A 24,381-nucleotide genomic window follows, 5' to 3' on the forward strand; every position below is an offset into this window, starting at 1 on the left:
TGTACACAAAAAATATATTTTCTACTTTATGGAACAAAGTTTCAAATTTTGGCAGTGACATGAATCATTTTGCTGCTCCCGTCAGAAACGGTACCTTAAGGGACAGATTTTCACAACTCAATTGCATTATGCTTTTAAAATGTTCCAGTTAGGTTTAGGTATTAAACACTACCTAGTTAGGTTTGGAAAAAGATGGTTTGGGCAAAAATATAACAGTTGCTATTTCACAGCTCAATTTCCTGATTGGCAGACTGACACATCCCCGCAGAAAGCTCTTGACAACATTTCTGCTACAGACAAACAATACATTGTGATTTATAATTGAAATATATTTCAAAAATGTGGGGACTGACAAATAAAACCCCAAATCATGTCCATGAACACAAACAACTTTCTGTGACTATTTCTATCAAATTTTGAAAGAGAAAGTCGATTCTGACGTGTCTTTTCGTTGATGCCTTTAGCCTTCTGTTAACTAACAGCAATGCCCAGTCAGGAAAGTAGTTGGGTCTGTGACCTCCAGGGTTAGGGGTTATATGTGAGCCTAATGGGTGTTCTCGCCAAACACTGGGGTTAGTAGCCCTGTTGTGTTGATAAGCCTCATGGGGCATGCCACGACCACAGAGACTGAAGACCTCAGATTAACACTTAACACTGGGGATCAACAGCACAACAAGAAACAACAATAAAATATTGATCTCCATCTCTGTAAAAGCCCTCTTCTATGAACGGGGGGGGGGGGGGGGCTGCCTCTACTGGCTGTAGATCAAATGCTGTCAAGATCCTTGTCTTGGTCTGATGTCTCTTTCCTTGACTTTTTCTTTGTGTGTCTCTCCCCACCCACCTTTGTTTCTCACCACAATGCCTTTTTTTTCACTTGAGCTAGCTTCCATCTCTCAATCTACTCAGACATGCTTCTTAACACAGCTGATACAGATGTCAACCCAGTGTTTCATGTATATTTCATGTCCCATAACAGAGCCATCTATATTTAATGGGGACAAGATCCTTGTCCCCATTAACATTAACCCAACGCTGTTTGTTCTCTTCGTCTTCCATTCCACCGTTCATTACCCCTCACTAACCCTTTCTTTTTGTAATTCTCTGTGATTCATGCCATCTTCATTTTTTTTCTATTATTATCACTTTTTTTTCTTCTGCTGTCCGCCCGAGCCATCTCCATGCTCGCCCTCCAAATTTACCAAATAATGTGTGTGCATATGCATGTCAGTGGCAAGAAATGCCAATTCCTTTGATCTCCTTCTCTGTCAACTTACTTTGAACAAGTTTGTGTGACTTTATTTACATAAAAAGCTATTTGCATCTTAGCATAAACCTTAAAGTTTGACTTTGATGTTAGCTTTGATGATGATGCTGGTGCCCTGGTGCTTCATGTGACAAGGAAGAGAAGAGAAGAGTAGAGACCTTGAATTTTAAGTCAGTGGTCATTCATTGCGCTTTCAAACCAACTAACTGCAGAATATATTGTGTGATTACTGGTAACTTGTAATAGTAATTCTTACTTATCAAAGGCACAGAAGTCATTTCAAAACTGATTTGAACACTGACACTGAGTTGTTAATAGAATAGAAGTGGAAAGTCATGAATGTCATCCAACTGATTTCATCAGAAAGAAGTTGTTATTAGTAGCTGAAAGAAAAATGACGTCCCTGGCGAGAGCTTACCCCTCACAAAGTTTTTGCACTTAGCATTTCTTGTTTTTGTGAAGGTCAGTACCCGTCTATGTACAGCAATGATTCTTTAACCTCTCCTGTCCCCCTCAATGCCCCATCCAATCCTTTGTATCTTCTCAGGTTACATCACCTTCTCACTGCCTCAGTCCTTTCAAATATCCAGTCACATCTTTAGCCTTTGCTCCCTCTCCATCTCTCTCCATTTCATTTTGTCCTCTCACTTCTCCTTGTCTTTCTTCTGTCCTATCAACACTCTCCTCCTCTCCTCTCACTCTCTGTGTCAGTCTCTATCTTTATCGTTCATCCTCCACCCTTGTCTATGTGTCACTCCCTGCCATCTGCCTGTATCAATGACCTGCTTTGAACTTCAACTTGTCCTGTTAGCTGATGACGATTCACAAACAGTGTCCAGTGTGTACCAGAATTATATTTTCTGGGCTCAGTGCATTCAAGCTGTTGATTCCTGTTGATTCATCTTAGTTAAACTTATTCAGATAACCTGAAAGATTTTTCTCCTCGTTGCTTTGTGTCGCTATACTTCCCACTCATCAAGAAGTCACAGTTTCCAAGACAGAGTTAAAAACGTCCTCAGCTGGTACAGTTATAACTACTGACTATTCTCAGCTGGGGGCTGATAAACACAGAGTGTTCTGCTAAATATTTAAGGATTAAAAATGTTCAATGTGGTATTAAATCAAGTGTGAATTCATATTACTGAAGTTACATTTAATCCACTTGAACAGTTTGGATAACTTGTGTAGTTTATGGCACCAGAGAATTAACTTTATCAGGATTTTAAGCTTCGTCCTTCAGTCATACAAGCTCCAGTTGCACAGATAAAATGGTCTTATGGAGTCTTAATATACCAAAAATCAACATATGATAATGTCCGTGAGCCCTCCATGCTGTAGTACTACTATCTGCTGTAGGGATGCTTGCTGTTACCTCTGTGTCTGCTTTTGTTTATCCTTCTGAGAGTTATTCTCACTGTGTCTCTCTTATCTTGTGCCCCCTCTGTATATCTCATTGCTCATCTTTTGCTCTCTCCTCTCCATTACTTTCGCTCCCTCTGACCTTGATGCTGCTCACTTACATGCCATTTGAATTGTGTTGAAACTTCAGTATTCATTCATGGTATATCAGTGATCAGTAGTCTTCTAACATGCCACTCATGCATAATACACCTTATAGCAACAGTGGAAACACAAGCAGATACTTATGATTACAATCATGTACTCACTCGCGTATACGTAGACTGCCCTGCATAATGTCCTCATGCCTCATGACCATCTAGACAAGCAGGCCTAATAACCATAATGGCATTCAACTCAAGTGCTATTGTTCTCTTGGTAATAGACAGGGCACTTTACGCAGTGGTAGAACACTGGTTTTCTCTGCTAAATGAGAATATGAACCACAAATGTCCTTCACAAAGATTTAGTGTTACTAATTTTACTTATTATTCTTTTCATTTAGTTTGAAGCCAGTTGAGACTGCCTAAGTATATACAGAGCTTATAACTACCCTGGAGCCTTAAGAAAAGATCATTTATTGACTACCTCCAAAACCTCTCATCTAGCAACCAAAAGTACACAATTTTGGAACTAAAAACAGGATTCAATCTGATGAATTATATTAGTGCGAGTTTTTTTTTTCTTTCTCTCCTTTCAAGTTGAAACACCAGAGTCCAAAAATGAACCATGTCAATGGCATGCTGCTAGCATTATATTCATGATTTAATGTCATTTCATCTGCTATTTTTCATGCTTACCACCACCAACAACACAAACATCAAGCGCAACCTAAAAAAAAGTTACACCACAGCTTAAAAGTAAAACAAACAAAACAGTGAATGCATAATTCAAGTCACAAGTTCAGGGTTTTAAAAAATACCACATATATTACATTTGAAATGCTTGGAAATGTAATGTGGTAAGTTTCTTTCAATGTGTGTGCACCCGCACGTACACCACACCATCACGGCCCAAGGGAAGGCTAGTTTCTCAACATTTTTTTTCTTGCCAGGAAACTTGAACTTTGCATTGAATGTGGGATTCTGCACTGAGGGCATTGCAGTTCTTATGCAGTCCTGTGATGTTTTCAGTATATTACGATTTAACGATAAAGAGCCAGCATAATGTCATATTTTGGCTAAGACCTGCAAGACAATCCAGTATTGCTGTCCAGGGGCTATTTAAAGAAAAACAAGCACATTCAGAGAAACCCAAAAAGCAACTGGCTGTACATCTAACTCCATGAGCTGTTTACTAAACCAACATAAGCAACGAGCCCACATAAACAAACACAGGCAGATTAACTTATAGTGATGTATATACATGTACATTAGCATGTGTACAGAAACTTGTGCAACGGCAAGTGCATAACACTAGGATTCTAACACAATAAATGTTTAAGAAAATATAGTACATATAGAATTTTTTCATTATTGTAAATTACAACGATTCTTAAGGTTATTAATTTGTTACTTTTAAATGTATTTTAAATCTAACATGCAGTTCAGAAGTAAAGAAGATATATATGCACAGCTTTGCATTCTATCACAACATTTAAGATAATACATGCACATCAATGATCATGAAACTGCTAATGTTTAATCGTAAGTATCTGATTGTGTTTCCACTGTTGCTATGCATGAAACTGCCATACCACAATCCTAGTTCATACACACAGTGATCATGAAAAAAGTGACCTCAAATAAGATTATACACTTGGGATGCACACACACACATACACACAAACAGTGTTCAAATATAGTAGTTCAGGCCAAGGTTAAAGCAAGCACAAATGTAGTTAAGACTATTGGAAGAAAAATTTACATTTTATGGGAAAAAAGTCAAAGACACACAAAGACTCAGTGTTGTATTGTTTGCTTTATGTGAAATGCAATGACACCTTTTCAATTCTTGTCTTCATTCTCTTCATTCCTAAGACCGTGATTAATAATTATTTGACCAGAAAGATCAATTAAAGGCAAATTATCATTAGACTTGTGCCACTGAGGATATTTGTGAGTAAGAGCAGCCGTGCTGTTTGATTAGCTGATTAAACATGGCTAGAATTACTTGTTCAAATATAAAGTTCCAGTGTTATACCTTTCTAATGCTCTGCTGTCAAATGTCTTTGGATGAAGTGCAGCCATTGACTTAGAGGATAAACTTCTCATCAGGTTTTCTGAGCTGGAAAAGGGTTTCAAATAATTTGATTTTGCAAATGTAGTTCAGAGGTTATAGGCTAAACTGAACTAATGCTGTAAAAGACTTGCAATAGCTCACATATGGCATAAAACTTGAAAGTACAACTTTAAAAATCTGGTTTTAATTAGAACATATTTGTAGTTAGTTAGTTTAAAGTGTTTCAAAAACAATGTTGATCAGCTTACATGGTATGGAAAAGGGTTAGTAAGATATACACTCTTTGCAGTGAAGTCAGTTTGGTATATTCTCTGAGCTGGTGGAGCAGCAGCCATATTGGACACACAAATTCTCACATGTAAACAGTTTGACCTTGTCACAGACTCATATGCACAGATTTATGTTGTAACCAAGGCTACAAGCCATTAAACTATCATGAACACCCTTCTGACTAGATTGGAATACTGATGAATTTTGATTGTGGTGAACCAACTGTGTAAGCATGTGTGTGTATGTTAGCGTTTCATTACACAGAATATCTTGCCAAAAATCTTTTGACTGTTTTATCCTTTATATATTTTGTTCTTTTATGCTTTTATATGCATTTCTTTTGCCTCTGTGTTTTAATGCCATTTAACATGCTACCATGCTGGTTCTTTGCCATAGCCTTCATCCTCCCTGTTACTTCATCTTACTCTTTTGTATGTTAAGCACTTTGGTACACCACTGATTTTTAAATGTGCTATATAAATAAAGTTTGTTGTTGTCATATATGAGGATGATTCCTTATCATTATGTGTCTGTGACTTTACTTGTGCACACATGTGTGTTTTTAAAGTGTGTGTCTGTGAGCAACCAGCTGTAAGTTATGATGTGACTGCGCAGCAACGGCGTGAAATGAAATTGAAGTTCAGCGCTGGCATTCTGATTTACCATCCCAAAGACTTATATTCTCTGTGTTTGTGTGTCCACAACAATGCACACTCGCGTGCTGTATTTTTCCGTGACAATGTGCAGTTCTCCATGTACACACAGCCCTCTGTGTCGATTCATTGCCATGTACATATCAGACTGTGTGACTCTGTCACTTTCCAGTCAGGCTGTAACTCACTAGAACATTTATCAGTGAATCACATTTGTATGCCTAAGGGGAGCCATGCCTTTTGAAAGTCCAACAGTAAAATGTTGGATTGGCTGACACACAGAGATAGAGCCCAGAAGAATTATCAGTTTAGGTTGAAAAGATCAATTTTTTTCAGTCGGTGGCTGCACATGCTGATGCTGCCTGGGCCAATTCTACTGATATAGAGAAATAAAATGCACACAGCTGAACAGTGATTGGAAGAATAGTGAGTATCGATCTTATTTTCAGAATAGAAAGACTTTTTTTTCCCTTCTTCTGCAATTTCACATTAACTGAAAAGGAAAACTTGAAAACTAGTATATTTGACAGAAGCTCGGATTTGCTTAAAAATCTCTGCTGACTTGCCAGCGCGTGTTCTTGAATAAACATTTCATATTCAATTTTACAAGCTTTTTTTCATCAGTGTTGTTGCTACATTTTTAGACAGATTTTACAAGATGTATATATGTTTTCACTATAAACTAGTAAAATCTGACATAACACAGGGTCAGGAATGAAAATGAAAATATGTAACCACCATTTAAAAAAGTCTGCTACTTTCCTATATTTTATTAGAATCAGCTTCACTGAGTTTCCTTAAACTTATTATACTGTTGTATGTTAGATAAACAGTAAATTACTAAGTTTAGTCCTGACAGATAGAGTAAGCATACGCAGTAAATTATTTATGATTTCACACATGGGTTATTCATGTCTGATTGGGCTGTTGCTCAGGGCCCTCTGATCCACCACCCCTCCTCCACTTTTGGCCTTCATTTGTCTTTGTATTGGACCCTTGTGAGCTCAGGCTCTGAGCTTTCAAAATCATTTCCAAAATTATTTCATATTATTACACAGCCTCAAGCCACAGAGTTCTTATTTCTTTGCAAATAATGTTCAATAGTGCAAAAAAGTCTAATTTTTCTATGTGGAAAAAGCTCTAAAGCTGAAATTAAAAAAAAATCCTGGTAGAAGTCAGAAGGTTAGCCATTAATGATGTGCTTATATATTTTAACCAGACAAACGGCCAAACAGAAAATCATTGCAGACACAAGGTTTCTTTTCACATTCGCTTTAAGTGAATGTGATATTGCATTTCCTCTTAGCACAGACACCCTTGTGTCTAAAAATGTTTTGTAATGAGAACAGGGCAAATGAAAGGCTAACACATTTCAAAACTGGAAGTAAACTCGCAATACTTTTGGCTTTACAGCATGTTTATTTACAAAATTACTCTCAAGGTTGCTATCACTGTCTGCAAAGCTGACAGTGATAGCAGCTTTGCAAAGTCTGCCACAAAATTGTTTATTTGCAGTGCAAATAAGCCGCAGGATTTTATTTTAACTACAAACACTCTCCGCAGATTATATCAAAAACACACTGCAAATACTGAAAAAAATATTACTTCCCTTCAGATTTTGTCACATATATCACTAATAGTGGAAGTTCAAAGAAATCATTAAAGCTCAAAATTACGATGTATGTTAATTTTTTTTTATTTTTATCACAGTTGTATACAGTATTCTGCATCTGCAGATACTGTTTTCTAATCATTTTCACAGGCACACTGAAATCTTCTTGCCTCAGTCAGCATGTGGCACAGCTGGTTAGGCAGGGTCCTCAGATGTTTTGTGAGGTATGACGCAGCAAAATGCTAAATCCTCCTGGCAATTTATAAAAGAGAGATCTGATTAACTGCTGTATGACATAATAACTATCAGCAATAAACTGCTGTTGGCACTTTCACGGTCATGCACATATTAATGCACTGATACAGATGTACTGTTGATACAGACCTATGGGTACTTTTCTCACAGATGCATACAGTCCACACTTCTACACAAGTATGCATGAACATGCAACTTCTGCACCCACAGACACACTCTCACACTTACACTTCCTCCGCAAACATCTTGGAATGAAGTTATCACTTTATCCTCTCCTGTCTCTCTTTCCCACGGAGAGCTTAACATTCACTCGCTCTCTCTGCATTTGCCTCTCCTTTTATGTGAACACTGAGGCAGCTGCAGCTGTGTAAGTGTTTGTATGTGAGTGTGTATGCGTGTTTTCTGTGCATGTCTGTCTATGAGTCAGGGCACCAATGCTCAAATAAATCCACTTCCTGTTTCCTGCCATCTTATCTTGGCCCCACTGCACAAGTAAACGTAGAGTGTCTGAGTGTTTATGTGTGTCAGCCTGTTCATTGCCCATCATCCGGCTTGCCAAATCCACTGGAGAAGACAGGAAGATTTGCAGGCAACCGGGTTAATTGATACTTCACGTTTTAGACGGTTATGTTCTGAGAGGAACTTGGGAGCCAGAGAGAATAAGTGGGGTGTGTAAAAAAGGAGAGGAAGTGCAGGGAAAGAGAGATGGAATGGGAGGTGGTGAGTAGAGAGACGTTAGATGGAAAGGGGTACAGCACAAGAGGGAGGATGAATTGTTGAGACTGAGTAGGGCAGTTAATATTTTACAAGCCTGGATTAGAGAGGTCATGAAATGAGGAATGGGAGAAAGATTCCTGAGAATTGGCTTCAGGGATGGGGTGGGGGGTTGAGGGGGGAGACAGCTGGATAACACTGCTTTGATCAGAAACATCTGTAGGTTTTGCGGTAGAGAAAGAAAAAAAATTGAGCGGTGAGAGAGAATTGAGAGCTGTCTATTTTTTTGTTTCTTTGTTTTTACTTTATACAGGTGGAGTTATCGCTTAAATGCACCTTCTTCTATTTGGCGTATACATTTAGCTTCTTCTTTTTTGGATTAAGTGGAAAAAAAAAAGAATGAAAAAAAAGCACAAGATTTTGGGCCACCACGGGGCCAGAAGAGCTTCAGTGCACTTTGGCTTTGATTCTACATGTTTAACTCCTCCGAATGAGCTACGTCATTTCTTCAAATGGCATTACTGTATTTGTTCTTAATTTTGAATTACGTCAAACACATCAGTCCAAATTCTCCATTAAATGTTAAGTTAGATTGAGATAGATAGATTTTTATCATAGCATCATTTTCATACTTCCTAAGCCGTTCACTGACTCCTTGTGACACTTTCCATCCAGCAAGACAATACTTCCATCAGGGCAGTTTTACACCAAGACTTTAATCAGTGGGTACATGTCGTTCATAACAGAGACACCTGATCTCCCATTTTAAGGTTCAAGTTTATTCTTATATTTTTTCCTGTATTTGAGTCCAAATCCAAAGGTGTCTGTCGTAGTCTACCATTATGAATGTATTCTCCTTTTTTGCCACATCAACAAGAAACCAATGCTCAACATCTAATTCATATTGTTTCAACCTGTTCTGATAGTTTCAAGTGATTCTTTCACCTAACTCTACCCTCCAGAAACAAATTTGATGACATTTTATATCAGATTTTTTTTATTGTTCTCAATGACATTTAAGCTTATTTCCATACCAGATTTTATTGTGGCTAAAGTTAAGGTGATGGGATTAAAATTACTTTTAGGGACTGATATACATCCAATATAGCATTAAGAGCAACATCAGTGGCATCATGGTAAACTTAGATAAGGGGAAAGAAACTTTTATTATCTGTTTTTAGAATTGAGTGTGTATCTAATAAATATTTCTTCTTGCTTCCCATTGGCAAGACGAAATAATGATAATACTAATCAGACATAAGCCAGCAGGAACCTCCCTCACAGCCCTAATCCTTTTGGTTAATAACATAGCTAACATAACCCAAAACATCCCCAAGAGCCAAATTCAAAAGGTCAGTGCTAATACCAAGACATTCATTTATTAAAACCAGTTGGTGAAAAACAGACAGAGAAGAAAGAAAGAGAGTAAAACAGAGATATGGGGGAAATGAATATGGTGATGGGGATGATAAAATGGAGAAAGAGAGTGAGACAGACAGGAAAATAACGGCAGAAAAAAGAAAGTCACCCCAAAGGATTTAGGAAAGGGGACGTGTTGGAAGTTAGCAAAGGAAGTATAAAGTAAAAAGGGAGGTGAAGGGCAGCTAGAGGAGGAAAAGGTTTCAGATGGAGAAGTCAGGGGGAGGGGGATGGATAGAGAAATGACTGTCTTAATTAATGGACTGTAATATATGACAGAATTCCTGGGTTCCAAGATAATATCAGCAAAAATTACTGCCTTCATCACTGGCACACTGTGCAAATATACCATGACCTTGACTAGGGAACTGAAGTGGCATGGAAATTTTAGCTAAAAGTGTATTGCATGTGATAAAAAGTTATGATAGTTCCAACGATGGGAAATGTAAAACTCTTATTTCCCCTGTGGTGCAGAAACAAGGACAGTTTTATCTATCTGTCTGTCTGTGTATATACACTTAGCATGAGCACAAAGCCTAAAGGGACACCCACACATGAAGCAATTAGCTTTGTTACTGACAGATCTGACTAGACTGATCAGTAGTGGACCTTCCAAGGTCCACTTGCTTGCCTAGATAATCCTCCTCTATTTAAAGATTTACAGTAACAGATCTTTGTTATATTCTGTAATATGTCAGTCAGCAGTGTATTTCACTCTCATTGGCAGTTGTTTAAATCAATTGCCTCAAGGTTTTGAAATGTTTAATTCAGATCCCGTACACTTTATTTTGCCACTAGTTATTTTGCTCATCCACCTTTAAAGTCGCTGAATGTCATTGATTTTCTACAGTCTCTGGTTACCAAATCACTGCTAATCGCTTCCCATGTTGATGCCCCTTAATAACTAAGTTTCTAATGAGTGCCTACTTATAGTTTAAAGTTCTAACTTGATGTACAACAAATTATGTTTATATATTGCTCTACATTAACACGCGTTGCCACATAATAAATAGCGTGATGACATCCCAGCAAGAAATAAAGATGAGAGGGTGTTGTTAATAGCCTGTTGAACTTTGGTTGTAATCGGCTCCTAGGCAGGTGTAGCTTGAAAAAACTGCTGCAGAGATCAAGAAACATTCTTTGAAGAGGTAAAGAATGAAAATTTGGCTTTGGAAAAGTTATTGTTAATAATAAGTTAAAAGTAAGAAAGCATACTATCAAACAGCATATTTTTGAAGGTGGAATGCATCTAAGTTATTTCTGTCCTGTTGCTGAACTCCAGTGTGCAGTAGCTGCCACTCAGCTATCAATCTCCTAACTCTTGGAACAGCAATCAGTCTAGTTTGTCAAGCTGTTGCTGTGGGAGCTAAATGGGGCATGGGCGCAACTCCACCACACAGCAGGGGGGGCTTCCAGCATTATTTTCATTGTTATTTGAGTCAGCAATCAAAGAACTGCCATTCCAAGTGGAACTAGGGGCTATGTCACTGTCACCACAGAGATTCCTTGAAGTTCAAGAATGACTTTTCCATGGCTGTGTGAGTGCAGTGTTTGCTGTGTGACTGGTTTCCAAGTACTGGCGAGTACCGAGGGACCTGCACATGAGTAGTTTTGAAGCTGCAATCAATCATGTGTGACGGTGGAAATGTAACAAACACAACAGACAATGCACGCAGTGACTGTGCACACTAACGTGCACAGAAGCAATGACACACACTCAGACTTACACACCTACATAATAAAATGTGTGCATGAGTGCATGTCCTCCTGGTCTTTTTTTTTTCTTTGTCTCTGATTCCTCAGATAACAGTGCTAAAATACACACAACAAGCAAGGTGTGAAAGGAAAAGAGCTGCTGTCAAGTTCAGCGACTGCAAAACACATCGCCATCTGTAATCCAAGTAGCTGAGGAGGCACAGATTACTACTCAGTCTCCTGAGCTTCAGCTGGCATGCAACGAAGGGCTGAAAAAAGCAAGATGTAAAACAAATACATTTAGAAGAAGCCAGTGGTGAAAACACGCAGATTTATTTGAACTGGAGCAAAGCCTAAGGTGTTGTTGCTCTGTCCTTGACGCCGAAGTTTACTTACAGTTTCACGCTCATCATTTGTCAGAGGAAGACTAATGATGCTGAACATAACATTTGCTACAATGAAAATCATTATCAGCAAATAATTTCCCCTGACAGTCCTGCCTCTCTTTCCAGTAGTCCTCATAAATACTCTTGACTTCAAAGACTTGATTTGACATGGATTGGAGAATGCTCATTCTATTATGCTCATTTATTGGGAGTTCAAAAGGATTTAGGTTAATTAACGCAGTAAGTTACAATCCTGATTAGAAATAACGACCTGAGTGATCATAAGTCAGAGTCCTAAATAAAAAAAAAGATCATTTTGTTTTGTATAATCACATCATTTAGGAAAAATCAGCAAACAATTTGAGTAAGATAGATTGTTTCTAAAACGCACATCTATATGAGAAGTGTTGCTTAGGTCCTTCCCTAGACGCACATAACCGACACGCACAATCTGGAAAAAATACACACACACAAAAAAAAAAAAAGATGGTTTTGTACCTGTCTTTTTATCATTTTGCCCATGTGTGCAGGAGTGTGCATACCTTCAAGTATGGTTGTGCACACAAACATGCAAAACTGTTTTAAAAGAAGGTTGTCAAGACAGACTCCAGTTCACCAGCTGTTTTTCTTTGGTATGTGTGAATCTGGAGTTGACACCTGGGCCTTGATCTTGTCATCTAACCACACACGTTAACCCCCTTAAATGGACTGGTTATTTTATAGCCACTTCTACTCTTTCTGAGTACTCAAAGCGCTTTACACAACTTGCCTCATTCACTCATTCACATAAGCACTTCTTCTTTTCTATGCTCTTTCTATGTTTCGGTATTCGGCGGTATTCTATGTAAGTGATTTCTATCTAACATTCACAAGCATTCATATCCCAATGGAGGCATCGGCGACTTGGGGTTAGTATCTTGCCCAAGGATATTTGACATGCAGACTGAAGGTTACTGAAGGTCCGCGGCTCGGAACCATAGTAAAGGGACCTCTGGCTAATACATCGGGTTCTGTGTCGGGCTCGTAGCCGAAAAATTGCTTTACTTTGTTGTCTGGGTCAAGTTTGCTAGTGAGAGACGGAGAGAGGCGTTGAAAGGCTGCTGCAACAGAACTTATTGTTTCGGAGGAAAACACGAACACGGTGTACAGTCGAGTCTTAATAGCTTACTTACAACTGGGCTCGTCAGGCACTCTTCTTGTAGTGATGTGTCGGTCGCGAACGAAACGGCTCTTAGAGCCGGGTCTTTGAAGTGAACGACGCGAGCCGGCTCGTGGTTTGTTTGTTTTTTTCTTTCTCTCACCCTCTCTCTCGCACTTTTTTTCTGCTTCACTCTGCATGCGAGCCTTGTGCTTTGCGCTGGGGGGAGGGGGAGGGGCGGTAGTTACACTCGCAGTAGCACAGGAACAGAGCAGGAGGGAGAGAGAGAGAAAGAGAGCCAGGGACAACAACGTCACATTAGAAAGGTATAGTAATCATCCACAACTATTTTCAGTTGCAGATGATAAAGGATACAGAAAGTTTATTCATGCAGGCCCATATGACAGAGAATATGCATGTTCTTTTTGTTTTCATATTTTAATTTATATTTAATTGTGTTGTGGTGTACAAACCCCGAAGCACATCAAACTCCAAAACACATACAAAAGACAACAGAAGTGCTCCAGGATGCTAGGCGCAGTGTTGAGCTTTGTTACCTATTGGCTACACAAGCCAGCAAGTACCAACGACCGGATTTGGTGTGTGGTAGTAACAGGTAAATGAATATTTTTTTTTAATTATTTGAATATATATGAGTGCTTGTGTATAAATACACAAACAATACACATATGCTTTCATGCTTTCAATTGTGTAATTTAAGTGATCTAGGTAGCTCTGTTTTGGAAGTTCAGTTAACGCTAGAAATGTGTTTTGGAGTTTGTACGTGCTTTGTCTCTAGGGGCCACCGCATATATTTATATATAAACATATATAAATAAAACCACTCTTTTTTTTACATTAGTAATTCCTTTTGTGCACAATTTTATATTATTACTAATAATAAATTAATTAAAGCAACAGAACAACCTGAAGAGCCGGTTCAGGGCCGAAAGAGACGGCTCGGCTCATTAAAAAGAGCCGGAAATCCCATCACTATCTTCTTGGCTGCAGTGGTTATTATTATATTTACATGCTTCCAGCTCCCGTTTTTGCTCGATGACAACTCGTAGTTTTCCACTCTCCTTTTTTCTCCCTCCCCGCGCTCACAGACACATAACGAGTATGGCAGTCCATTCTCCCTGCAGCACGGACTACACTGCCCATGAGGCTACATTCTTTAGGGCTATGTCTCTAACACTCTGCCTATTAGCTTAGCACAACAACAACAAAAAGGCGCTCTCTCACCCAGGAAACACACAGTCGCAGAGAGAGCGCGTCACCCTGTAACCATGGCAACCATAACGCTGCCGCCTGGAACAACAGAACAAACAAACAAAACCCAAACAATCCTGACCCGCGACAATCCCTTTATTTCAACAAAGTAACTGTATTCTAAATACCACCTTTTTAAACGGTAACTGTAACGAAATACAGTTACTCATATTTTGTATTTTAAATACGTAACAGTGATACATGTATTCCGTTATTGTCTACCATCCCCTTCTCTTGTGTGTCTTGACTCCTGGTACCCCATGTTGCCTAGATGCAAATGACACCTCTACTGACTATCACCCCTCCTTTCCATGTAATCTGTAATGCAATGTAATGGTCCTGGGTTAGCTTAGCTTCCAAGGCTCACTCTCTGGGAACCCACCCTATACTTAAAAAAACCTATTGTCACAGTATCTTTAAAAATCCTTAAAAAACAAAACAAAAAAAGAAGCAACAAAAATGCATGCTATCTAATCTGATTTTGTGAAGTCAAGTCAAGTTTTAATCAGTGTGCATTATATTTGATTAAACTCCAAACTTGAAATGAATAGGTGCAATGCAGAAGCATTTGAATCTTTTTCTTCCTATAAACCTATATGGGAATTAATTAAAATATGCTCCCTTTTACACTAAAAATAATCTGTGCAGTGTGTAGACAGCAGATCTGGTGAAAAAGTGCAGACCAGATGGTCAATAACAAGCGGAAAGAACTGGCCAGGGTAGACACAGCCAAAATCAATGGACTTCTACCTTAATGACCCAAAAGTCAGTAGTCTTTTTTTCTCTCCCTTTTCTACTTTATCCCTTTTTTTTTGCTTCTGTTATAGACAGGTGGCTTCGTGCTACACACGAGCCAAAGAGAGTACAGATCCATTTTGTCTTTTTTTTTTCTGCTTTAAATTTTCAAAAACCGAAGAAGCAGGGACAGAGTGGCGACAATCATAGCTCAGAACAAAGAAAATACATATATATGGATGTTAAAAGTTCAGTTACTCAAATTAACCTCCAATTGTATTCTTATTGTCTCTCTGTCCTTCTTTATGATAAACACACCATCAAATGGTCTCGTGCTCATTCGCAGCCACAGACAGGTCAGCCTTCTTTGCCACAGACTGTGAAACCACAAAAATGCAGAAATGTCAGAGCTATAACAACAGTGTTTCCAAATGCAAGAAATTAAGAGGCTTTGTTGGTGCTTTGAAGGAATGTCAAAACACATGTTATGGATGAGTGTGTGCAGTGAGAGCACACACTTGTAAGAAAAGAAAGAACGAATGCAAGATAGAAATGCAAAAATTAAGCGAATACAAAGGAAAACCTTAGGAAAGGCAGGGAAACATTTCCTGCAAACCTAGCAATGCTGGTATGTATTTCTCATGCCATGTATTACAGAATAAATATTAAAACTTGCCATACTGCTAATACACCCAGCACACTCATCTGTTGGCACACAAGGTACTTCATGTGTGAAAACTTGCAAAAATAAAAAGCATATGCACACACACGCACACACAGTTGCTTATACGCCCCATGTTTTAGTAATAAGCTGGTCTGAAGTCTGGCTATAATGACATCCAGGTATGTTTGCTCTTCATTTTACACGGCTCATCGCAGCCCCAAAACAGGGTATTAGGAAGAGTGGTGTGGTTGTGTGTGTGGGGTTCAAGTATGCTTTTCTGTACACACAGTGATCACTATGTCCTTGTGGATATATGAATGGCAGTGCATGCTTGGACACCGTTGACACTGTTGTTGATGATGTGTGCATTGCCTCCATGGGATTTTTTTTTTTTATTTGAGTGACTAAAAGCTAATGTAATTGGATGCACACACACAAGCATGCACACACATACATACATACATACATAGAGCCTTCTTGTTGACATTCCAGTAGCTTGGCCTCTTTGTCTGCTCCAAACTCTCTTCTCATTAAAAACAGACCTCCCCACTCTCTTTTCTCTTTCTTACTCACACACAAACAATGTATCCATCACTCAACCTGCTCCTGCCCTACTGAAAACAAGAGTAAGACATAAGTGTGCACACTCACTCTTTCTTCCATGAGGACATAACCGTTAATTGAATGTACTCATTAGTTTAGAACGATGTTCCAAAGTAACATGTTACTGGAATCACATTACATTTTTTAGTAATGCAGTAATGTAACACGTCCTTGTACTAAATTCATTAAGTACAATTATGAAATTATGATTATGTTGTTACTTACGTTACAAAAGATCTTCCACTATCTGCGTGCCAGGTTTGAAAGAAGAAAAGAAAAAAAACATCAAACATGCTTTTTTTTTCTTTCTGCACACCTGCTTGAGAGAAACGGTGGAGTGGACTAGAGATTTTGAGGAGTGGAGATATGGACATTACTTTTTTTAAAATTTTACAAAAACCATGTGATGGAAAATAGCATCCAGGATAGCAACAACTGCGTTATACTGCTAACACAACTCTTTGCAAGTTTCTGCACAGACAACATGCTAAGCCATTGCTAGCCAAGAAGCCAGAATAATGTTAAACCTGAGTGTATGCTGACCTCAGCCTAAAGCAGTCAGACCCTGAACTTCAACAGGTAATGTAGCCTCCATTTCTAAGTTTCTACAGTAGACTAACTTGCCAAACGCTTTAAAATTACTTTGTGCTGCTTTTCAACTTTTCTTCGTGTTGTTGTTTATACGTAAAAACTAAAAGAAAAATCGTATATGTGTTCTCATTAGGATAGAGAGTTGTGTTGTTGTGTGGCCTGTAGCCACTGTAGCCTAATGTCTGTATCAACTGGTACTAATGTGACAATGCAGTCAGGTCATGCAAAGTAATGCAACAAGTAGTGTACTGAATTACTTTACGTAATTAAGTAAAGCACTGCATTACTATGAAAGCAATGATATGAAACCTGACATATATTTTGCACAAGTTCCACCTCTGCTTTGCGTCAAGTAAAGGTACGGCTTGTTTAAACACTAGCCAAAGTGATGTCTGAAAATAATTTTATAAAATTAAAATATAATCTTTTTTTCTGGTTTAAATTTAACTTTAAAAGAAGGTCAGATGTTCCAGTGAAACAGAAGGGGCTGTACAAGTCTGGTACAGGGGTTTTTAATATGATGACAATATTTTCTAAATCAGCAGCAGAAGACAAATCCTTCAAATTTCCTCTAAAAGAAGACGCAATAGAGCCATATTCTGTACCACGGTGACCGTACAACTACGGTATCAGGAGATGTAAGGGTTTTGTTTGTTTGTTTTTTTTATTTTGGCCACACATAAAAACCCTCTACTTTGGCAAAATTTCTCTAGAGGGGATTCATTTAAAATTGAAAACATCTGCCTCCAAGCTTAATGTGATATTTTCCAGTAAAAATCTATCCAATCTTTGATCAATTAGTAACAAACCAAGGTCTAACCAAGCAAATAAATCTTTGGACCTTTGGAACAATTTGTTTTTCAAACTTTTCAAACTGTTTTTCAATACAGTGTGCATTTGCACACTGTATTGCAGTACTGAAGACATGACAGTATGTGTGTTAATCCCATAGTTGAAGACAGGAGTAGTCATGCTTCAGATCCTTGTTGAAGTAAAGTATATTGTCCATTTGTTTGAGCACACATGTGCTTTCATGTTTTACCTTTAAGGCACTAATGCATCTGGCTAGAAATTAGATTTGGCTGTAGGTTATACGCTTCTCCTAAAAAAATGACATGATCCATAACTCTTAAAATAAATTCAAAAGTAACAATTTTGTAACCATAACATTTTTCTGCTCAGTATAAAGTTATGCAAGACTTGTAAATTTCCTTTTCACACTGGAATATCAATACAACCTTATGAACAAGTGTCAAATCATTGTTCACAATTACAGTTCAGAACTGACATTTCTAAAACTTAACTTCTCACAACTAATGCTGCAGAGGCTAACAGCAAAAAGTTAAACATGCTGAAGTCATGAAGCATAGCTGAAGAGAAATAAATGTTCAAATTTCTAAATAATAAGAGGCAGGTGTTACATGTGTCATAAAACATGACATAAATTTGACAGAAAGGTTTGGTAATTTTAGCCACAGTGGCCAAAGAGTGCTTGCTGTTTTGTTTTTATGAATTTAACAGGAAATGTCTGTAAAAACAATGAGTGCATGAGCTGCTCTATGTGAACACTAATTGCTTCAATTTGTGCACTACTCTGAAAAGACAAATGCTCTTACTGGTTGTGTGAGCTGTTTTGTTTCTATTGTGATTATTGGCAGTTAAATGGGGCAGTTAGCACTAAGGATACAAGTCAGATGAGCCCCACAAAGACAAGAAATTACACTTCTATGTTCATAGGTGCTAAAGTAATTCAGTGCGAGAGTGTGTAAAAGTCAAAAATTTATCATGGGGCCTTTATCCTGAAAGACTTCACAACCTTCTTAGAAAATAAGTACAATGTATGAGAAAGAGAGATGCAGGAAGTGGCCAAAATCTAAGAATCTAAGAAGATGTGCTGTATGTTAGCAAGTGTGAGAGGGGAGAGAAGGGGAATGCATTTCATACTGTAGATATATTTGTAAAGGGAGCAAAAGGCAGCAGAAGTCATAATTCTATCAACTGTTGTGTAAATCAAAAGCAACGCCACATATCAATCTAAACACATTCTACAATTAATGACATTCATTAAGCACAATGAAAAAGTTGGTGGAATCATAAGGAAACGTTCCTCCCCTGTTTTAGTCAAAAAAAAAAATGGTTTCACCATATAAAATCAAGACTTTTTGTATTCTGAAATCTTTGGTATTTTAAATGTGTGTAGTTCTCTGACTACACTCATTAAAAGCAAACAACACACATTCCTTTAAATTATCATCAAGATTGCTTGCTTGCGGACCTTTGGACAATTCCATAAAATTTAGATTTGCATATCTGTTATTGCAAAAAAACCAAATAACAATCTTCAGTGGAGAAGTCCACACTGCTCAAGCAATGCCTCAGGTCAGATCGTTTTTTTCAGCTTTCACCAGTTTGTGCATTGTGAATTCATCCCCTTGGGTCACTCTGTTAATGTAATAACTCTTTTGTAACATTCTGAGGCATTTGAGGGAGAACATTTGGTGTAAACGAACAGCCAAAGCAACGCAGTCTTCACTTGTGTCACCTGATTTTGGCTCCCTGCAACTTTGCCCTTTTTCCAAACTTAAATTTAAGTTGAAGTGTTGCCATTTTGACATAGCGAAGGAGATCCAGTGCAAAATAAAAACGCTTAAATCAAAGTAGTCAGAACAAAGCCTCTAAGGAATGGTTTAAAAATGGCAGCAGTGCTGCACTGAATATCTAAAATAGGTTAAAATAGGTTATTTTTTGTTTTGTTTTTGATGAAAAATTCTGGGTTTTGGATTCAGGAATGCTGACATGCTGCAAAAAGAAATCAAAATCCAATAGACATTCTCACATGGATGTCCTTGGATATAGACTGATTGTAGCTTCCATTAAAAAGGAACTATAGACACAAACAGAACTAACTTATATGTGTGTGTGTTGACATGAAGATGTTTCTATAGTGTGTGTGTGTGTGTGTGTGTGTGTGTGTGTGTGTGTGTGTGTGTGTGTGGGTGCCAATGCACAATATGTGGGAAAAGGTTAGAGAGCACAAGTTCAACCAAAAGCTCAATACTGCCGTTACTAGATTACCTGAACTGTGTGTGTGTGTGTGTGTGTGTGTGTGTGTGTGTGTGTGTGTGTGTGTGCGTGTGTGTTTGTGTTTGAGCAGGGGGACTTCTGTGTGTGTAGATAGCTCTGGTCAATACAGTATGGTTACCCATGTGATGCTGCGGAGGAAGTATAGCAGGCACAGACTATTCTAAGCTAAGTGAATGGTTATATTCTTTTACACTGCCTGAGTGCCACTACCTTACCACTTACTTTAAAAACTGCATTTTTTTAGGAACACAGGTATGTTTGAAGGTGCCTACGTTTTGGAAGTATGCCTTCATGATCTCATTACTGCTTAAATTAACAATTTTGAAATATGAGCAGCAGCGAATATTTTGCCAACTCTTGGAATTTGACCGTTTTTGATACTTTGATACTTCATTTTACACAGAGATATCCATGAATAGCTTATGTTTACTTCTAAATTAGAGAAGCCAGATAAATCTATGTAGCCCTTTAACATTATAATGCTCTGACAAATATGTCTTGTTATTATGCCACTTAGAGCTGTTGATATGTTTTTAAGAAGAGAGATGAAGAAACAAAACAAAAAAAGAAAAAAGAAAAGAAAAGATTTGAACAGGACTGTGGCCCAAAAATTGAATCGAGTGTTGAACTCAACCATGGATTTGGAGAACTGTTGCACTGCTTTAACGCTGCCACCTTTATGAGTCCCCATTAATGTGTTTGCCAGTGGGCATAGCGTCATGTCTCAGGTTATGTAATGCCTTATTATGCACAAGAATTGAGAAATGGATTCGAGGGGATAGAAGGAAGATAGCTGCGTTGTGTTTCTGTGCCCCCAGTTGTTTTCCTTTTTATGTATTATTTATTTGTATCACTTTATTTCATGACATCTGAATTTAAGTATTTTTAAACAGACACACCCTGCTCTTAATCAGCATCACCCACACAGTTTGCTCTGGTGAAAAATTCATGGCACTTTATCCAGAGATGATATTATCCTATTACTGGTGTCTAAATGAAATCCAATGACTGGTCACTTAGGCTATGACAGGACATTACACTCCATAATGACCTGTTAGCCTTAGTAGATTATACCATGTCCCAGAGCAGCAGCATAGTTGCATCTCTGACAGTGACAGAGCAGGCTGTGGTTCTGTGTTTTGCTTAAGGGTGTATGGCTATTGTACAGAGGTGGCCTGTTATTTATTAATAATAGAATAAACTGTTTTGCAACACACTTGCATTGTTCAAGTCTACTGAAATGTAATATGAAGCCGTAAACCACTCTGCAGATTCAATTTCACTTTTCCCTCCATGCAGAGCAGTTTGTTCCTCATGAGGATCTTTGTTATTTAATATTTTGTTTCAACACATACCGTATTAGAACATTTTTTGTTGTCACAAAACAAAGACGGCGACTAAAATATGTCCTGCTTGAAATGACCTCCACAGTCTACAAATTTGCAATCTTACGCAAGGCTACTCTGCAATGCAAATACCCCTCATGCTGTGACTCAAAGGTTCCCAAGTGGTTTGTACCCAGTGAAAAAAGCCCAAACACTAATTAATTCTCACAAACAAAATGTTAGTATGGTTTCCTGTGGATGAAAACGTTATCTTATGTGTGACGACACAATTTCTCCGCCACAAGCCTTTAAGCCTCTCTGGACTTTCGGTATCTCTGAGCTGTCGACGGTGTTTTGTCAGTATGATGGACAAGAAAGCTTTGGGAATTTGAATTTGAAAGGAATGGAGGGAGCCTATTGTCCCCAGACAATACAGTTTCAGGGTTTGGAGAGCGAATGGTTTTCCGTATGAATCCATTCCACCACAGGAAATCATACTACCCCCAAGAGAGATAGGACTGTCCTTGCACAATGTCATGGGCAATAAATATAAACACACATGCATGCACATGCAAACACACACAGTCTCTTGAGAATGCACATCTACACAAATATGCACACACTTACTCTGAGCTTCACTTCCCTTTCCGCTACAAGGACAACCAATTCTTTCAGAAATGTTGTGGTGTCTTTTTTTGATTTTTTTTAGCTTTTGTAAACTTCAGTCATTGCTGTTTTCTTTCTTTCTTTTTTTGATACACAGGTATTGGCTTACAGCTCTGGTATACACCTTGACTTTCCCTTTAAAAAAAGTTTTCTAAGGAAATACAAAGTGACAGAGACACAAGCTCAAAGTGACAGGACATGACAAGCCTTTTTTCATTCCTTGCAACAATAAAATAAAATCTTTTCCACATGGAAAACAACCTCAAAGCAATCACAGATAGAATTCACTCCAGATACAATTTTTAAAAACGGTTAAGTTTTTACTGACAAAACTGTGAAAGGTCACTATAACAAGGGGGTTTAAGAAAATGTTCTTCCATTAATATTAATTAATATCATTAATCAATTAATTTGCACAGTTAATTAGTTTTGAAGCAGTGTGTTAGCAGTTTTCTTATAAAATTAATTTACTGTTTTTTTTTCAGTTTTTTTGACAAAATTTGATTGTTTATATAAACATTAAATGCAGTTCGGCTGATTTTCTTTCTTCTTTTTTTTCTATTATTTTGCCTTCTTTTGTAGTTTCTGCCTTGACTGATTGCTCAGTTTTCACTCCTCGTTCAGTTGCGTCACTGCACTCCGAATTTTGTTTTTTGTTTTCTTGTTTCTTTGTGTATTTGAGCTAAGGGGAACAGTTTAAGTTCAGAGCAATGGCAATAAAGTTGAGCTGAATTAAATTAAACTGAAGTTCAGTGTTATAAATGGTAATCTTTTCCCTCTGTCACTCTGCCACTTTCTCCCCCCAATGCATCACACTGAAGGTCTTTCTGTCCGCAATAGATCAAATTAAATGTGTATATTTAGAACTGTTGCACTACTGAGGGCCCAAGACCCCTTTTAAGGCTCTTGTGATTCAGTTCCAATGTCTTGGAACAAAGTTTTATTGCAAAGCAACATTAGCCAAAACTCAGCTCATACTAGCAGGAATTACATTAGGTTCCTGGCAACATTAACTTATTGAACAGTCTATCAGGAGGAACTGGGGGAACTAGTGGGGGCTCAGTGATTTTAATGGCACAGCAAAACACAACTTGAGATTTAATGGGTTAGAATCAACAAAGTGGCTTTGGAAACAGAAAATCTATCTTGCAAATGGTCACTCGATTCAATGTAGGGGACATTCTGTTCATCTACGAATGAAATGCTTCTTTTAATTACTAAAATAAATTGATTTGTTAAGTTGATTTCTTTGAAATTACAGCTAGCTCTTTTATTTTTAATCAATTCTGTTAGTGTCCTCTTTCAAATGCCACAATTGTAGAACCTTTTATTCTTACTTTGTCGGCAAAAGAAAAACTAGCTATTGTCCACCTTATAAGGTGGAAAAAAAAGACAGATAAAGGCATAAAAACATTATAATGTTTTTATGCCTTTATCTGTCTTTTTTTTCTTTTTACATTACATTGAACTGGAGTCATAAAGCAGAGTGCATAGAAAAGAAGAAAGCTGCATTTTTTTCTATTTGTAAAATAAACACTCTAGATGATACGCAGCATTCTACATTTAATAAGAAATGAGCTATTGAATTACATTTAAGATGAACTGTACTATGGAAGAAAAAGAATGCCATAAATTAAGTATAAATAAAAATAAATAAAATGTACAACTATGTATATTCATGAGGCCTTTTACGGCATGATATACAGTATGGAAAGCAAAAGTGCTTAGGTTTCTGTTTGCATGGCACATTAAATGGCACACTCTAGAAGCAGTGCACATCACAGTATGTCAGAACCACTACATCAGCGGTCCCCAACCCCCGGGCCTCGGACCGGTACCGGTCCGTGAGTCGTTTGGTACCGGGCCGCGAGAGTTGAGACTCAGGTGTGAAATGTATAGTTTTCAGGGTTTTTATCAGTTTTCAGCGTTATTTTGTTATCGTTTTTATCGTTTACTCGGTTTTCCTGGGTCTTTTCACGTGTGTTATGAATAAATCTTATTTTTTTCGGTACCGGTACTAGTTTTATTTTGTTGTATTTATCTGCGACACCTTAAAGGCCGGTCCGTGAAAATATTGTCGGGCATAAACCGGTCCGTGGCGCAAAAAAGGTTGGGGACCGCTGCACAACATCCTCTTAAGTAAAGTCAATAAATTGAAACTTAAAATTCCTAACCTCCCAAAGACTCAATCCTGAGTCAACCTCTAATTTTACTTCTGCTTTCTTTTCCTGACCTAATCTTTTGATTGCACACAGACACAGGTGGTCATTTACTGCACAGCAGGGTAGTGGTAAATTATACAAGTCTTTATAGTGACCGCAGCCAAGACAGGGTCACATACACTGCAGTCTATACTGTCGGACACATAATCACAAGCACTGCAGAGCATGCACTTATTCAAACACACTTTAGTGTATTTTGAATCAGTTATATACATTAATACGGACATACAG

The 24,381-nt window shown here is 37.9% G+C and overlaps 1 protein-coding gene across 3 annotated transcripts in view; it reads right to left on the reverse strand.

Moving 5' to 3' along the window:
- Window positions 1-24,381, reverse strand: part of cntfr (ciliary neurotrophic factor receptor) — a 212,754-nt gene that overhangs the window by 97,698 nt on the left and 90,675 nt on the right. The gene's annotated exons all lie outside the window — the stretch shown is intronic.

This window comes from Perissodus microlepis, chromosome 7 (genome assembly GCF_051167445.1).
Source record: "Perissodus microlepis isolate ML-2025 ecotype Zambia chromosome 7, ASM5116744v1, whole genome shotgun sequence".
NCBI lineage: Eukaryota > Metazoa > Chordata > Actinopteri > Cichliformes > Cichlidae > Perissodus > Perissodus microlepis.